The sequence below is a fragment of the Equus quagga genome, chromosome 1 (genome assembly GCF_021613505.1).
Source record: "Equus quagga isolate Etosha38 chromosome 1, UCLA_HA_Equagga_1.0, whole genome shotgun sequence".
Classification (NCBI taxonomy): Eukaryota; Metazoa; Chordata; class Mammalia; order Perissodactyla; family Equidae; genus Equus; species Equus quagga.
Genome location: NC_060267.1, coordinates 43,594,398 through 43,610,069, shown reverse-complemented (window position 1 = coordinate 43,610,069; position 15,672 = coordinate 43,594,398). Strand labels below are relative to the sequence as shown.

At 35.1% G+C, this 15,672-nt stretch overlaps 1 protein-coding gene across 4 annotated transcripts in view; it reads left to right on the top strand.

Moving 5' to 3' along the window:
• ATF7IP (activating transcription factor 7 interacting protein) overlaps window positions 1–15,672 on the top strand; it is a 113,141-nt gene that overhangs the window by 68,018 nt on the left and 29,451 nt on the right. The gene's annotated exons all lie outside the window — the stretch shown is intronic.

Genomic DNA, 15,672 nt, shown 5'->3' with positions numbered 1-15,672 from the left:
GTCCATCTTTAAAATTATGATTTTGGGATTTGTCTTGCCATATTTCTTTTTTTTTTTTTTTAAATTCTTGCCAGTGTCCTCGTCTAGTCTGTTATCATTTCCTCCAAAGTATTTTAGTCTACTTTCCACTGCCTCGAGTAGCCCTGTTTGCCTCTTTCTTCCCCCATGTAGTTAAGTCCAAACATCGTAGCAGAGCACAAACTCAAGTCTGTAGTCTAACTTTTGCTTTTTATTATTTCCTTAGTTATTCTGTAATATGTAATACATATTTTTAATACATCAGTTGTATATTGCATTATAGCTTTTATTTGAATTTCTTTCTTTTCTCTCTTTTTTTTTCCACTTGAGCAAGTTACATTTGTTTGTGTCTTGTTAGCTCCATTGTCTGGCATGTAGTAATTGGCAGTAATAATTATTTCAATAGTAATCCTTATTCATAGAGGATTTTTCTGTTGATTCATTTTCACATCTTCTTGACCTTTAAAAAAATTTATTTTGAAATAATTATAGACACACAGGAGTTGCTACAGTTGTGCATATACTCCTATGAACTCTTTACCCAGCTTCTCCCAGTGGTGAAATCTTACATAACTGCAGTATAGTATCAAAATCAAGAAATTGGCACAATTCTACTAAGTAGTTATAGACCTTACTGGTTTTTGCAGTTTTTACTTGAATTCATTGTATGTGCGTGTGGATGTTGTCCTACATAATTTGATCCCGTGTATAGGTATATGTAACTCCCACCACAGTCGAGATAAGGAACTGTTCCATCACCATAAAGGGGCGCCCTCATACTGACCTTTTATAATTTCAACCTTAGCCCATCTCCCCATCCCACCCACTCCCTGTCCCCTGGTGACTACTAAACTGTTCTCCATCTCTGTATTTCTATATTGTTTTTACTTAACTTTTTTAAGCTCTGGTTTCTCTCTCTTCCTGAGCAACTGCCAGTTGGTTTTTATCTTTGTTTTACACAGACTGATCTCACTAAACCCTCATTTGGCCATACCCAAAGATTTTTTTATTATTATAGTCTTCAGTTATGTAATTAATTCTCTGATTCTAAATTCCACTTTCTCAGCTTTGTTTCTTTGTCATAATGTAAAAACTGAGCTATTTTATTTCTTATATTGGAAAATTGGTGTAAACCATTTTTTTTGCCTTTTTTATTTGCTATGCCTGAACCAAACAGGACTTTGACATTTTTCTGTTGTTTCGTACAGTATGGATTTCCACTTTTTTCCTTTCATCCTTGTGTCTGAACTAAGCGGCATGCTGCCCGGTGTGTACTTTTCCAGTGTTTGTGCATGTCAAATTTCTTCTCAAAATGACTTTCCAATTCTTGTTTATTTAGTCAAAGAACATAGGCAGAGCCTTTAAGGAATAAAGATGAAAGTGTTACCCTCCCTGAAAGGTTTGTGGTGGAGACCTACAAGTAGTAGGGAAGCAAGGAACAAATACTGTGTAATTCCTAAACTTTGGGGAAGCTTAATTTGTACAATTAGGGCATGTGGTGGTTAAAGAAAAACTGCAAGGTAGTCTTCAGTCTTTCAGATTCTCTTCCTTCCTTAGTTAGCCTGTGGGCAAGGCCAATTTTAAGTTCCAAAATTGGACATCTTTTTATCTATTCTTGTTAATATTTTCTTCTTATGAGAGAGGTTTCTAGAAGTTTCAGGAATTTTGTTCTTTCACCTCCTAATTTCCTTTAATCATGCTATTCGCTGTAATTTTATATCTGTGTCTTGCTAGGTTTTAAAAACAGGAGAGGGCCAGCCCGGTGGTAGAGTGGTTAAGTTTGCACATTCTGCTTCAGTAGCCTGGGATTCACTGGTTTGGATCCCGGGTGCAGACCTACACACTGCTTATCAAGCCATGCTGCGGCAGGCGTCCTACATGTAAAGTAGAGGAAGATGGGCATGGATGTTAGCTCAGGGCCAGTCTTCCTCAGCAAAAGGAGGAGGATTGGTGGCAGATGTGAGCTCAGGGCTAATCTTCCTCAAAAAAAAATATGGACAAAAGAAAAAAAAAAAACAGGAGAGATATAGAAAGAATGTTCAGAACTTTAGTTCTCTCCCTTATCAAAATTAATTAAAAAACAGTATCACTTTAAATACTTTTCTTCTATTTAGATTTGCTCCTTGGTCTTCTGATATTAACCAGTTAAAAACAAATCCCACCATTCAGGTTTGTCTTAAAACATTTTCTATTTTAATTTCTAAAAGAGCAGAAAATGCTCATAAGCTGTTTGCTATTAAGACCACATTCATAATGTGATCTGTTTTACTCCCTTATGATTGGTATCTCTAATTTTCATCCTTTCTAGTTCTTACTATAAAAGAAATGTCAAAATATTTCTCATCCTTAATGAAAATCAATGACCTAGTTGATTCTCAGTCACGTTTTAAATTAAATCTAAATCCTACATTAAAATTGTTTTTCATTTTGTGATGCACATTTTAAAAAATTCTTATTTTAATTGTGGTAAAAATATGTAACAAAATTTACCATTTTTAATTCTACAGTTCAGTAGTTTAACTCTGTTAACATTTTTGTGTAACAGATCTCTAGAACTTTCACATCTTGTAAAACTGAAACTCTGTATCCATGGAACAATGCCTCCCATTTCTCCCTCCTTTTAGCCCGTGGCAACCCTCATTGTTTTTTCTGTTTCCATGATTTTGACTACTCTAGATATCTCATAAGTGAAATCATATAGTATTTGTTCTTATGTGACTGGCTTATTTCATTCAGCATAATGTCCTTAAGTTTCATCTATGTTGTAGCATGTGACAGGATAACCTTCTTTTTAAAGGCTGAATAATGTTCCATTGTATGTACATAACACATTGTTTTTATCCATTCATTTATTGATGGATATTTGGGCTGCTTTTATCTCCTGGCTTTTGTGTATAATGCTACAGTGAACATCGGTGTGCAGGTATCTCTTTGAGATCCTGGTTTCAAGTCTTTTGGATAGGTACCCAGAAGTGAAATTGTTATATCATAGGGTAATTCTATTTTTACTTTTTTGAGTAGCCTCCATACTGATTTCTGTCCTGACCATACCATGTTAACTCCCACCAGTGGAGCACAAGTGTTAGAGTTTCTCCATATCATTGTCAATGCTTGTTATTTTCTGTTTTGTGAGTGGCCATCCCAATGGATGTGAGGTTCTATCTCGTTGTAGTTTTGATTTGCATTTCTCTAGTAATTAGTGATGTCGGACATCTTTTCATGTGCTTATCGGCCATTTTGTGTATCTACTTTGGAGAAATGTCTGTGCAGATCCTTTGCCCATTTTTTAATCAGTCTACTTCTTTTCTAGTTTATAAGTTGTAAGACTTCTTTATATATTCTGGATATTAACCCCTTATCAGATATATGATTTGCACTTATCTTCTCCTATTCTACAGATTTTCTTTTCACTCTGTTGTTTCCTTTGATATGCAGGAGTTTTTAAATTTAATGTAATCCCCTTTGTTTTTGCTTTTGTTGCCTGTGCCTTTGATGTCATATCCAAGAAATCATTGTCAAATCCAATGTAATGAAGCTTCCCCCTATGTTTTTTGCTAGAAATTTTATAGTTTACACCTTAGATTTAGGTCTTTAATCCATTTTGAATTAATTTTTGTGTATGCTGTGATGGTCCAACTTTGTTATTTTTCATTTGGATACTCAGTTTTCGCACCATTTGTTGCAAGACCATTCTTTCCCCTTTGTTTAGCCTTGGCACCTTTGTGGAAGATCATTTGACCATAGACCTGAGAATTTAGTTCTGGGTTCTCTATTCTGTTCCATTGGTTCATGTATCTGTCTTTATGCTGGCACCATACTGTTTTGATTCCTGTAGCTTTGTAACATGTCTTGAAATAAGGAAGTATGAAGCCCGCAAATTTGTTGTTCTTTTTCAAGATTTTTTTGGCAATTTAGGGTCCCTTGAGATTCCATATGAATTTTAGGATGCTTTTTTCTATTTCTGCAGAAGATGCCTTTGGGATTTTAGGGAATGCATTGAAAGTTGATCACTTTGGATAGTATGGACATTTTAACAGTATTACGTATTCCAGTCCATGAACATGGGATGTCTTTCCATTTTTTTGTGTCTTTTATTTCTTTCAACACTGTTTTGTAGTTTTTACTATAAAGATTTTTTGTCTTCTTGGTTAAGTTTACTCTGAAATATTTTATTCTCTTTGATGATATTCTAATGGGATTATTTTCTTAATTTCTTTCTCAGATTGTTCCTTGTTAGTATATAGAAATACAACTGATTTTTGTGTATTGATTTTTCTGTCCTACAACATTGTTGAATTCATTTATTAGTCCTAACATTTTTGTGGGTATAGACTCTTTAGGGTTTTCTAAATACAAGATCATTTTATCTCCCAACAGAGATAATTTTACTTCTTCCTTTCCAATTTGGCCACATTTTAGTTCATTTTCCTGCTTCAATGCTTTGGTGAGGTGTTTCTAGTACAATGCTGAACAGAACTTGGAAAGAATGGGCAACTTTGCCTTGTTCATGGTCTTAGAGGGAAAGCTTTCATTTATTCACCATTTAGTATGATGTTAACTATGAAATTTTGACTATGGTCTTTTTATGTTGAGGTAGTTTCCTTCCATTCCTAATTTGTTGGGTGTTTTTATCATGAAAAGGTGTTGAATTTTTTCAAATGCTTTTTCTGCAACAATTGAGAAAAAATCATGGTTTTTTCACTTCATTATGTTAATGTAGTGTATTATGTTGATTGATTTTCATATGTCGAGCTATTTTTGCATTATAGAGGTAAATCTCACTTAGCCATGTTGTATAATCCTTTTAATATACTGGTGAATTTGGTTTGCTAGTATTTTGTTGAGGACTTTTTCATCTATGTTCATCAGGGATATTAGCCCATAGTTTTATCTTACTGTAGTATCTTTGACTCTGGTATTAGGATAATGCTGGCTTCCTAAAAGGATTTTGGAAGTGTCTCTCTTCAATTTTTGGAAGAGTTGAGAGAGACAGTTGTTAATTCTTCTTTAAATGTCTGATAAAATTCTTCAGTGAAGCCATCTGGTCCTTGGCTCTTTTTGTTGGTAGGATGATTTTGATTACTGATTCAATCTCCCTACTTGTTTAGTTTCATTCACATTTTTATTTCTTCTTGATTCAGTCTTGGTAGGTTGTCTATTTCTAGGAGTTTATCCGTTTCTTCTAGGTTATCAAATTTGTTGTCATGTAATTGTTCATACTAGTCTCCTATTATTTTCATTTCTGTGGGAACAGTTATAATGACTCCACTTTCATTTATGATTTTATTTATGTCTTCGCTCCTTTTTCTTAGGTAATCTAGGTAAAGTTTTGGTGATCTTTTAAAACACCAACATTTACTTTCACTGATTTCTTTTTCTATTGATTTTAATTTCTCTATTTCATTTACTTTTGCTGTAATCTTTATTACTTTTTTCCTTCTTCTAACTTTGAGTTTAGTTTGTTTTTCATTTCTAGTTCTTTCAAGTGTAAAGTTAGGTTTTTGATTTGAGATCTTTCTTAAAGGATTTACCATTTAATCTTTCCTCTTAGTTCTACCTTTGTTGCATAAAGTTCTTTGTAAATTTGGTATTTTGTGGTTGTGTTTTCGTTTCTCTCAAGATCTTTTCTAATATTTCTTGTGATTTCTTTTGCACATTGGATTTTTAAGTGTTTTTATTGTATTTTTTTTTTCAGTTATTTTATTGTGGTCATAATGGTTTATAACATTGTGTAGTTTCAGGTGTACATTATTATTTATCAGTTTTCATATAGACAGCATCATGCTCATCACCAATAGTCTAATTTTTATCTGCCATCATACATATGTGCCCCTTTACCTCTTTCACCCACCTTCCAAGCCCCTTCCCCTCTGACAACCACTAATCTGTTCTCTTTATCCACATGTTTGTTTCTTTTCCACATATGAGTGAAATCATGCTGTGTTTGTCTTTCTCTGTGTGGCTTATTTCATTAATATCATACCCTCAAGGTCCATCCACGTTGTTGCAAATGGGATAATTTTGTCTTTTTTTATGGCTGAGGGTTTTCCATTGTATATAAGTACCACATTTGCTTTATCAATTCATCCAATGCTTGGGTTGCTTCCATGTCTCAGCTATTATGAATAATGCTGCGATGAACGTAGGGTGCATAAATCTCTTTGAATTGTTCATTTCAACTTTGTTGGATAAATACCCAGTAGTGAGATAGCTGGGTTGCATGGTATTTCTATTTTTAAATTTTTGAGAAATCTTAATACTGTTTTCCATAGTGACTGCACCAGTTTGCATTCTCACCAGCAGTGTATGAGGGTTCCCTTTTCTCCACATCTTCTCTAATGTTTCTTATTTTTTGCCTTGTTAATTGTAACCACTCTGACAGGTGTAAGGTGAAATCTTATTGTAGTTTTGATTTTCATTTCCCTAATAATTAGTAGTGCTGAACATCTTTTCAAGTGCCTGTTGGCTATCTGTATATCTTCTTTGGAAAAATGTGTTTCTGTCCTCTGCTAGTGTTTTGATTGGGTTGTTTGTTTTCTTGTTGTTGAGTTGTATAGGTTCTTTGTATATTTTGGAAATTAACCCCTTGTTGGGTATATGACTTGCAAATATTTTCTCCCAGTTGGTGGCTGGTCTTTTTGTTTTGTTCATGATTTCCAATGCCTTGCAGAAGCTCTTTAGTCTGATATAGTCCCATTTGTTTATTTTTTGTTTTGTTTCCATGCCTGAGTGGACATGGTATTTGAAAAGATGCTGCTAAGACCGATGTCAAAGAGAGTACTGCCTATATTTTCTTCTAGAAGTTTTATGATTTTAGGTCTTACCTTCAAGTCTTTAATGCATTTTGAATTAATTTTTGCGTATGGTGTAAGATAATGGTCTACTTTCATTCTTTTGCATGTGGCTATCCAGTTTTCCCAACACCATTTATTAAAGAGACTTTCCATTCTCCATTGTATGTTCTTGGCTCCTTTATCGAAGATTAGCTGTCCATGGATGTGTGGTTTTGTTTCTGGGTTCTCTGTTCTGTTCCATTGATCTGTATGTCTATTTTTGTGCCAGTACCATGCTGTTTTGATTACTATAGCTTTGTAGTATATTTTGAAGTCAGGGACTGTGATACCTCCAGCTTTGTCCTTTTTCCTCAGGATTGCTTGGCTTGTTCAAAGTCTTCTGTTGTTTCATATAAATTTTAGAATTCTTTGTTTTTTTTCCATAAAAAATGTCATTGGGATTCTGATTGGGATTGCGTTGAATCTGTAGATTGATTTAGTTAATAGGGACATTTTAACTATGTTTATTCTTCCAATCCATGTGCATGGAATATCTTTCCATTTCTTTATGTTATTTTTGATTTCTTTCAATGATGTCTTATAGTTTTCTTTGTATAGGTCTTTCACCTCCTTGGTTAAATTTATTCCTGGAAATTTAATTATTTTTGTTGCAGTTGTAAATGGGATTTTACTTTTGACTTCTCTCTGCTAGTTTGTTGTTAGTGTATAGAAATGCAACTGATTTTTGTAAGTTGATTTTGTACCCTTCAACTTTGCTGTAGTTCTTGATTATTTCTAATAGTTTTCTGGTGGATTCTTTAGGGTTTTCTATATGTGGAATCATGTTGTCCACAAAGAGCGAGAGTTTTACTTCCTCTTTTCCAATTTGGATACCTTTTACTTCTTTTACTAGCGTAATTGCTCTGTCCAAAACCTCCAGTACTATTTTCAATAGGAGTTGTAAGAGTGGGACCCCATGTCTTGTCCCTGTTCTCAGAAGAATGGCTTTCAGTTTCTGACTGGCAAGTATGATGTTGGATGTGGGTTTGTTACATATGGCCTTTGTTATGTTGAGGTAGTTTCCTTATGTACCCATTTTAGTGAAAGTTTTTATCATAAATGGATGTTGTCACGTGCTTTCTCTGACTCTATTGAGATGATCATATGCTTTTTATTCCTCATTCTGTTAATGTAGTGGATCACATTGATTTGCAGTTGTTGAACCATCCCTGCATCCCTGGTATAAAGCACACTTGATTGTGGACATGATCCTTTTAATGTATTGTGTTTTGTTTGCCAATATTTTGTTGATGATTTTTGCATCTGTGATCATCAGTGATATTGGCCTATAATTTACCTTTTTTGTATTGTCCTTTTCTGGCTTTGGGAATGGAGTGATGTTGGCCTCATAGAATGAGTTAGGAAGTGTTCCATCCTCTTCAATTTTTTGGAATAGTTTCAGGATAGGTAGTAAGTCTTCCTTGAATGGTTGGTAGAATTCTCCAGAGAAGGTATCTGGTCCTGGACTTTTGTTCTTTAGGAGGTTTTTGATTGCTGTTTCGATCTCTTTGTTTCTGATTTGTCTATTCACATTCTGTATTTCTTCTTGATTCAGTTTTGGGAGGTTGTATGAATCTAAGAATTTATCCGTTACTTCTAAGTTATCCAGTTTGTTGGCGTATAGTTTTTCATAGTATTATCTTATAATCCTTTGTGTTTCTGCGGTGTCTGTTGTAATTTCTCCCTTTCATTTCTAATTTTATTTATTTGGGCCTTCTCTCTTTTTCCTTAGAGAGTCCAGCTAAGGGTTTGTCAATTTTGTTTATCTTCTCAAAGGACTAGTTCTTAGTTTCATTGATCCTTTCTACTGTATTTTTTAGTCTCTATTTCATTTATTTCTGGTCTGAAGGGGATAACCCTTCTGCTGACTTTGGGCTTTGTTCTTTTTCTAGTTCTGTTAGATGTAGTTTAAGATTACTTATTTAAGCTTTTACTTGTTTGTTGAGTTGGGCCTGAATTGTCATGAGTTTCTCTCTTAGATCTGCTTTTGCTGCATCCCATAAGAGTTGATATGTTGTATTTTCATTTTCTTTTGTTTCCAGTATTTTAAAAATTTGTCCTTTGATTTCTTCATTGACCCAATGGTTGTTCAGTAGCAGCATGTTCTTTAGTCTCCACGTATTGTGACTGTCCCAGCTTTTTTCCTTGTAGTTGATTTCTAGTTTCATAGCATTGTGGTTAGAAAAGATGATTGATATAATTTGTCTTCTTAAATTTATTGAGGCTTTGCTTGTTTCCCAACATATGGTCTATCTTTGAGATGTTCCATCTGCACTTGAGAAGCATGTGTATTCTGCTGTTTTTGGATGGAATATTCTATATATATCTGTTAAGTCCATCTGATCTAGTGTTTCATTTAAATCCATTAGTAACTTGTTGACTTCCTGTCTGGATGATCTATCTGTTGATATAAGTCGGGTGTTGAGGTCCCCTACTATTATTGTATCTTATTACAGCTGAGATGTGTTTCCTGCAGGCAGCAAATTGTTGGGTCTTGATTTTTAATCCATCCAGCTACTTTGTGTCTTTTGATAGGAGAATTCAGTCCGTTTAAAATTAGGGTGACTTTTGAAATATGAGGGCTTAGTAGTCCAATTTATTCCTTGTTTTCTGGTTATTCTATATTTCCATTCTTTCTCTTCCCTTATATTTCTGACTGCCATTTCAGTTTGCTGGCTTTCTGTGATGGTTTTCTCTTTATTTATGAATAGTGACTCTCCTCTCGTTTTTTGCTTAGTGCTTACTGTGAGCTTTCTATAAATGATCTCCATTTTCTGGAGATGAGATAGCCCATTCTCTGATAGCCTGTTATGTCCATTAGCTTAGGAACGTTCCATCCCTTTTCTCTTCAACTTCTCGGTTATTGTCATAAATTATTCTCTTTTGTTTTGTGAGTTTGTGACTAAATTGAAGTGTTTATAGTTATTTTTGATACTTTCCTTCCATTTATCATTTATGTTATAATCGTTTGCTCACCTGTTCTGATAGATAGCTTCAATTTTCTGGTTTCGTCTGTCTACTTATCTCCTTGCGCAAAGCTTTGGAAACCTTTGCCTTTTTCTTTCAAGTATGAGGTGTTCCTTCATCATTTCTTGTAACAGATATCTAGTTGTGATGAACTCCTTTAACTTTTGTTTATCTGGGAAAATTTTTATTTCTCCATCATATCTGAAGGTTAGTTTTGCTGAATAGACTATTCTTGGCTGAAAGTCTCTGTTTTTTATTATTCTGAATATATTATTCCATTCTCTCCTAGTTTGTAAAGTTTGCGGAGAAGTCTGCTGAAAACCTGATAGGGGTTCCTTTGTAGGTTATTTCCTTTTGCCCTGTTGCCCTTAATGTTTTTTCTTTGTCCTTAACTTTTGTCAGTTTTACTGTTGCATGCCTTGTAGAGGTCTTTTTGCATTGACTTAATTAGGAGTTCTGTTGGCTTCATGTACTTGTAAGTCAAGTCCTCCCCCAGGTTTGGGAAGTTCTCATATTATTTCTTTGAACAAGCTCTCTTGCTCCTTTCTCCCTCACTTCTCCCTCTGGAATACCTATAGGTCTTAGGTTGTATTTCCTTATTGAGTCAGATATTTCTTGGAGAATTTCTTCATTTAAAAAAAATTCTTAGTTCTCTCTCTTCCTCCACCGGAAGCATTTCTATATTTCTGTCCTCTAAATTACTAGTTCTGTCCTCCATAATGTCAGCTCTGTTTTTTAAGGATTCTAGATTATTTTTTATCTCATTTGTTCTGTTTTCATCTGTGGAATTTATGGGGATTTTTGTTTTTTTTTTAGTTTCAATCTTTTTGGTCAAGTATTCCTTCTACTCATTAATTGTATTCCTGCGTTCATTGGACTGTCTTTCTGAGTTTTCTTGTAACGTGTTGAGTTTCTTTATGTCAACTATATTTTGAGTTCTCTCTCATTTAGAATGTAAATTTTTGTGAGTTCAGGATTGGTTTCTGAAGAGTTGTCATTTGCCTTCTGCTGTGAAATGTTACTGTGGTTTTTTGTGGTGTTTACTGAATTGATCCTTTGCTGGTGTGTTTGTAGTAGTATCAGGTCACAGATTTCTCCTGCCACCTCTGGAGGGGAAGGAAGCTCTGTTTTCCAAACCTGCAACCTCTGCTGGAATCTTTGCCAGCAGGGCTTGTCTGTGTTTGCCCGCTGGCCGCAGCCTCTTGGCAAATCACATAGAAACTTGCAGGTGCTCTGGTACAGGACTGCTGCCTTTGCAGCAGACCGGCCAACCTAGTGTGCTAAGTGGGAGAGGAGGGGCACTTTCCTGTGTGCATGCAGGCTACTTTGCACTCATAGGTGCTTTGCCTGAGCTGCTGCACTTGTTGGTGGCTCCTTAGTGGGGGCTGAGTCTCTCTACTCGGTGGAGAGCGATCCCATGTATGGGGGCTACTGTGGCATGGCATGTGCTCCCTTGGCTAGGCCGGATCTCTTTTAAACTGAAAACATTCATGCACAGGCCTCATTGCTCCCTGCCTCCTCTTACAGTCATGCTTGCTACCATGTGAGGACCTGCCACCTAGATTGCTGCCACTGAGGAAGGGGAGGGATCCACTCACCTCTTTCCACTGCTTCCTGGGGATCCAGTCCCCCCACTTTCAGATGTGTGGTTGCATGGATCTCTCAGACATCCTATTTTGCTTTTGAGGGAATCCTCTATTGGTTAATGAATGTGTGTTTAGTTGCACCTTAGTGGGGAGAGACTAGAAACAACAGATTCTTCCATGATGCTGATGTCACGTCCCTTTTAAGTGAGTTTTTAAATTTCTATGTATTTTTGACTTTTCCCTTTTCTTTCTATTATTGATTCCTAGTCCTTTTCCATTGTGGTCAGAAAAGATATTTAGTATAATTTTCACTCATTTAAATTTGTTAATGCTTGTTTTGTGACCTAATATATGTTCTGTCTTGGAGAGTGTTCCATGTACATTTGAAAAAAATGTTTATTCTTTTGTTGTTTGGTGAAAATTACTGTGTGCGTCCATTTTGTCCATTTATTCTATAGTGTTGTTCTGTTCTCCTGTCTCCTTATCATTTTCTGTCTGGATTTACCTAACCATTATATAGAATGATGTATTGAAGACTACTACTATTATTTTGTTGCCATCTATTTCTGCTTCTGTTCTGCCAGCTTTTGTGTTGTATATTTGGGGGCCTTGATGTTATGTGCATAGTTACTTATAAATGTTATAGCTGGTCAGTTGACCCTTTATTAGTATATAAAGTTCTTCTTTGTCTCTTGTGACAGCTTTTTACTTTAGATCTCTTGTCCTATGTATGTACGGCCACCCCCTACTCTCTTTTGGTTACCATTTGAATGGAATATCTTTTTCCATTCTTGTATTGTCCGCCTGTGTGTCTTTATATCTAAAGTGTGTTTATTGTTTACAGTGTATGACAGCATCCTGTTTTTGTATCTATTAAGCCAGTGTATGGCTTTCCATGCAGAATTTAAACCATTTAGATTTTAAGTAGTTACTGTAGGGAGGGACTTTTTATTGCCATTTTGTTAATTATTTTGTATTCATCTTGGTGGTGTTTTGTTTCTTTTCCTTTTTTGCTTACATTGTGTGTGGGTTTTTTTTTTTTACTTAAAATGTGTAATTCTTTTCTCATTTTCTTTTATGTATCTTCTTTAGGTATTTTCTCTGGGGTTACCGTGGGGATTATGTAAACTATCCTAAAGTTACCACTGTTTTAAACTGGTAACAACTTCAATCACATCTAAGAACTCTCCTCTTTACAGCTTCACCCCACTCTATGTTATTGATATCTTACATATCTTTTTATATTGTGTCTTGTTTAGCATAGATTTACAGTTATTTTTAGTGCTTAAATTCTGTTCCAGAACTAACCATGATTTGTGCACCATCTTTACAGTAATCTAGGATTCTGTATTTGTTCATTTATCTTTACCAGAGAATTCCATATTTTTGTGTGTGTTCAACTTGGTATCTAGTGTCCTCTCATTTCCAGTTCAAGTACTCTTTTTTAACATTTCCTGTATGGCAAATCTAATGGTGATAAACTCCCTTCAACTTTTTATTTACCTGAGAAAATCAGTATTTTGCCTTCATTTTTGAGTGAAAGGTTTGCTGGATATAATAGTCTTGTTTGGCAGGGGTTTTTTTCCCCCAAGCATTTTGAATATATCATCCCACTCCCTGAAGCCTGCTAAGATTCCACTCAGAAAATCACTGATAGTTTTTGGGGAGCTGCCTTGAGTGTCACTTTTCTCTTGCTACTTTCAAAATTCTTTATTTGTGACTTTTGACAGCTTGATTGTGTTGTTTCTCATTGAAGGTTGCTTTGAGTTATCCTAGCTGGAGGTTTTTGAGCTTCTTGAATTTAAATGTCAGTTTTCTTCCTCGGATTTGGAAAGTTTTTGGCCATTATTCATGGCCATTGTTCAAGCAGACTTTCTGCCTGTTTTCTCTCTTCTTTCATTCTGGGACTTCCATGTTCATGTGTTGGTCCACCCAGTGGTGTCTCATAAATCCATTCAGCTGTTTTCACTTATTTCAGTCCTTTTTCTTTTTGTTCCTGTAACTTGATAATTTTAAATGACTTGTTTTCAAGTTCACTGATTCTTTATTATACTCGATACAGTTTGTTGCTGATCCTCTCTAGTAAATTTTCAATTCACTGATTGTATTCTTCAGTTCCAGAATTCTGTTAGTTCTATTTTATAGTTTCTATCTCTTTATTAATATTCTCATTTTCTTAATGCGTCATTTTCCTAATTTCGTTTAGTTTTCTGTATTCTGTTTTGTCTCATTGAGAACTTCTTGTTGGTTATTTTCAATTCTCTTTTGGATAATTCATAGATCTTTGTTTCTTTAGGGTCAGTTCCTGGAAATAGATTGCTTTGATTGGGCCGTATTTCCATTTTTTTGTAAGTCTGGTTCTCTTTTGTTGAAATTTGCACATTTAAAAAAATTGCCACCTCTCCGTGTCTCTTTGGAATATCTTTGTACAGAGGATGATCTTCATTAGTCAGCCCAAGTAGATACTCTGGGGGCCTCTCAAACCTTTTCAATATCTCATCTTCTGTGAGCTTGTGCCTGTAATCTCCCATCTGAAGCAGTTTTTCTCTTTCTACTTGGGAGCTCCCCCAGCTGTCTTTCATAATTCAGTCTTGGTTTTGCAAGCAGTGGTTTGGGATGTCCCTCTGCTGTCTGTCTGTGTTGCTGTTATTTTTCTGGTGCTGTACCAAGCCAATAGACTTGCCTTTGTTCTTTCCCACCCAAAGACATTCAGCGTGTACTGCTTCCTCCAGGTTAGGTAAGACAGGAACTAATGCCTTGGGTAGTTGCCCCAAAAGCCGGAATGTTGCATGCAAGTTCCACTCTTCTCTTTCCTTCCTGATGTAGAAGCCTCGAGTGGGGAATTTTCTCTTGATTGTGCAGTGATGTGTGGGGAGGATCATGGGGTTTGGCATGTAAGTGCAGCAGAACTTCTTGCCCACTGCAGTGCACTGCTTCTTGGCTGTCTTCTCACTTGGAGTGCTATAACCCTTCAACTGGTTTTTGGAATTCTCACAAAGGAAATTTGATCTGTATGTTATTATATCATTGACTCCGTGAGGGAAGGGGGTGTGGGGATTCCTAGTGTTCTGTCTTTCTGATGTCAGCACACAGTAGTGTTTAAGGTCCTGTATCTTATGACTCCATACCAGGTTCTAAGGCAATTGTATTTATTTCTGTTTTATGCTTTACTCCTCTTTTTTCTGTTTTCTCTTTGAAGTATTTTTTACCTTAACTATTTTGTGTGTACTAATTACTCAAAGACCTATTTGAAGATGCATTCCTTTCCCCAAATACTTTTTTAAAAACTTTTTCCATTGACACTACACTGTTATTTTGCTTTTCTATTTGTTTCAAATATCTTTGTGTCCACAGATTTTAAGTAGTTAGAGCAGTTTTTCTTATTTCAATCTTTTGTCACCTCTACACATATAACCAGTATAATGCTATTCTTTTTGGTTAAAATTACCTTTTTAGCCTATAAAAATCAGCCAGATCTACTTGTTGTTGAGAAGAGAGGAGTGAATAGTGGCATCTGTTTGATGTGATCCTAAGCACTTGTCACCTTCAGTTTAACATGTGGTATTATTACACTTAATTAATTCCTGAGCAGAGTTATTTTATTTATTTTTCTCAATTTATGTAATGAATAATGATAGTGTCATTAATGATAGAGGCCCAAATAATGGTAATTAACATGTAGATGTTAGCATTCATTTCTATATTCCTTGTTTTTGGGGGTAAAAATGTTGAAGTTAGTTGATATTTAAGTTTAGAATTGAGACATCTTTTTATGAAATTATGTGACATAGTGGCAAATAGTTTTTAAACAAAAATCGTAAAAGTAATTTGATTTGAGGCCTAAGACACCACTTAATTGGTAATCAACTACTTCTGGGGAAGAATAAATATGTTCCTTGCTTCTTGAGTTTCTTGTGGTAATCTTGTGCCCTGCTGTGCCTGATACATAGTAGGGATTCACTAGATAATTATTGTGAGTGTGTCCAGTTATTCTTTATATTCATATTGTTAGTATTTGTTGAACCCTTAAAGCATGTAAGCCGTTTTTACATTCTTTATTTATTCATCTCAAAAAACTGAGGTGTAGGCATTATTATATTCATCTTTCATGTGATAAGCAGCTGTTTCAATAGAATAAGTAATTTGCTTATAGCATAACTAATAATTGGCAACACCAAGATTCAAATTCTTGTCTCAACTAACAGTATTTTTCACTATATTACAGAAGTAACAGATAGTATATTGAAAGGATTAAAGTTATATCTTCA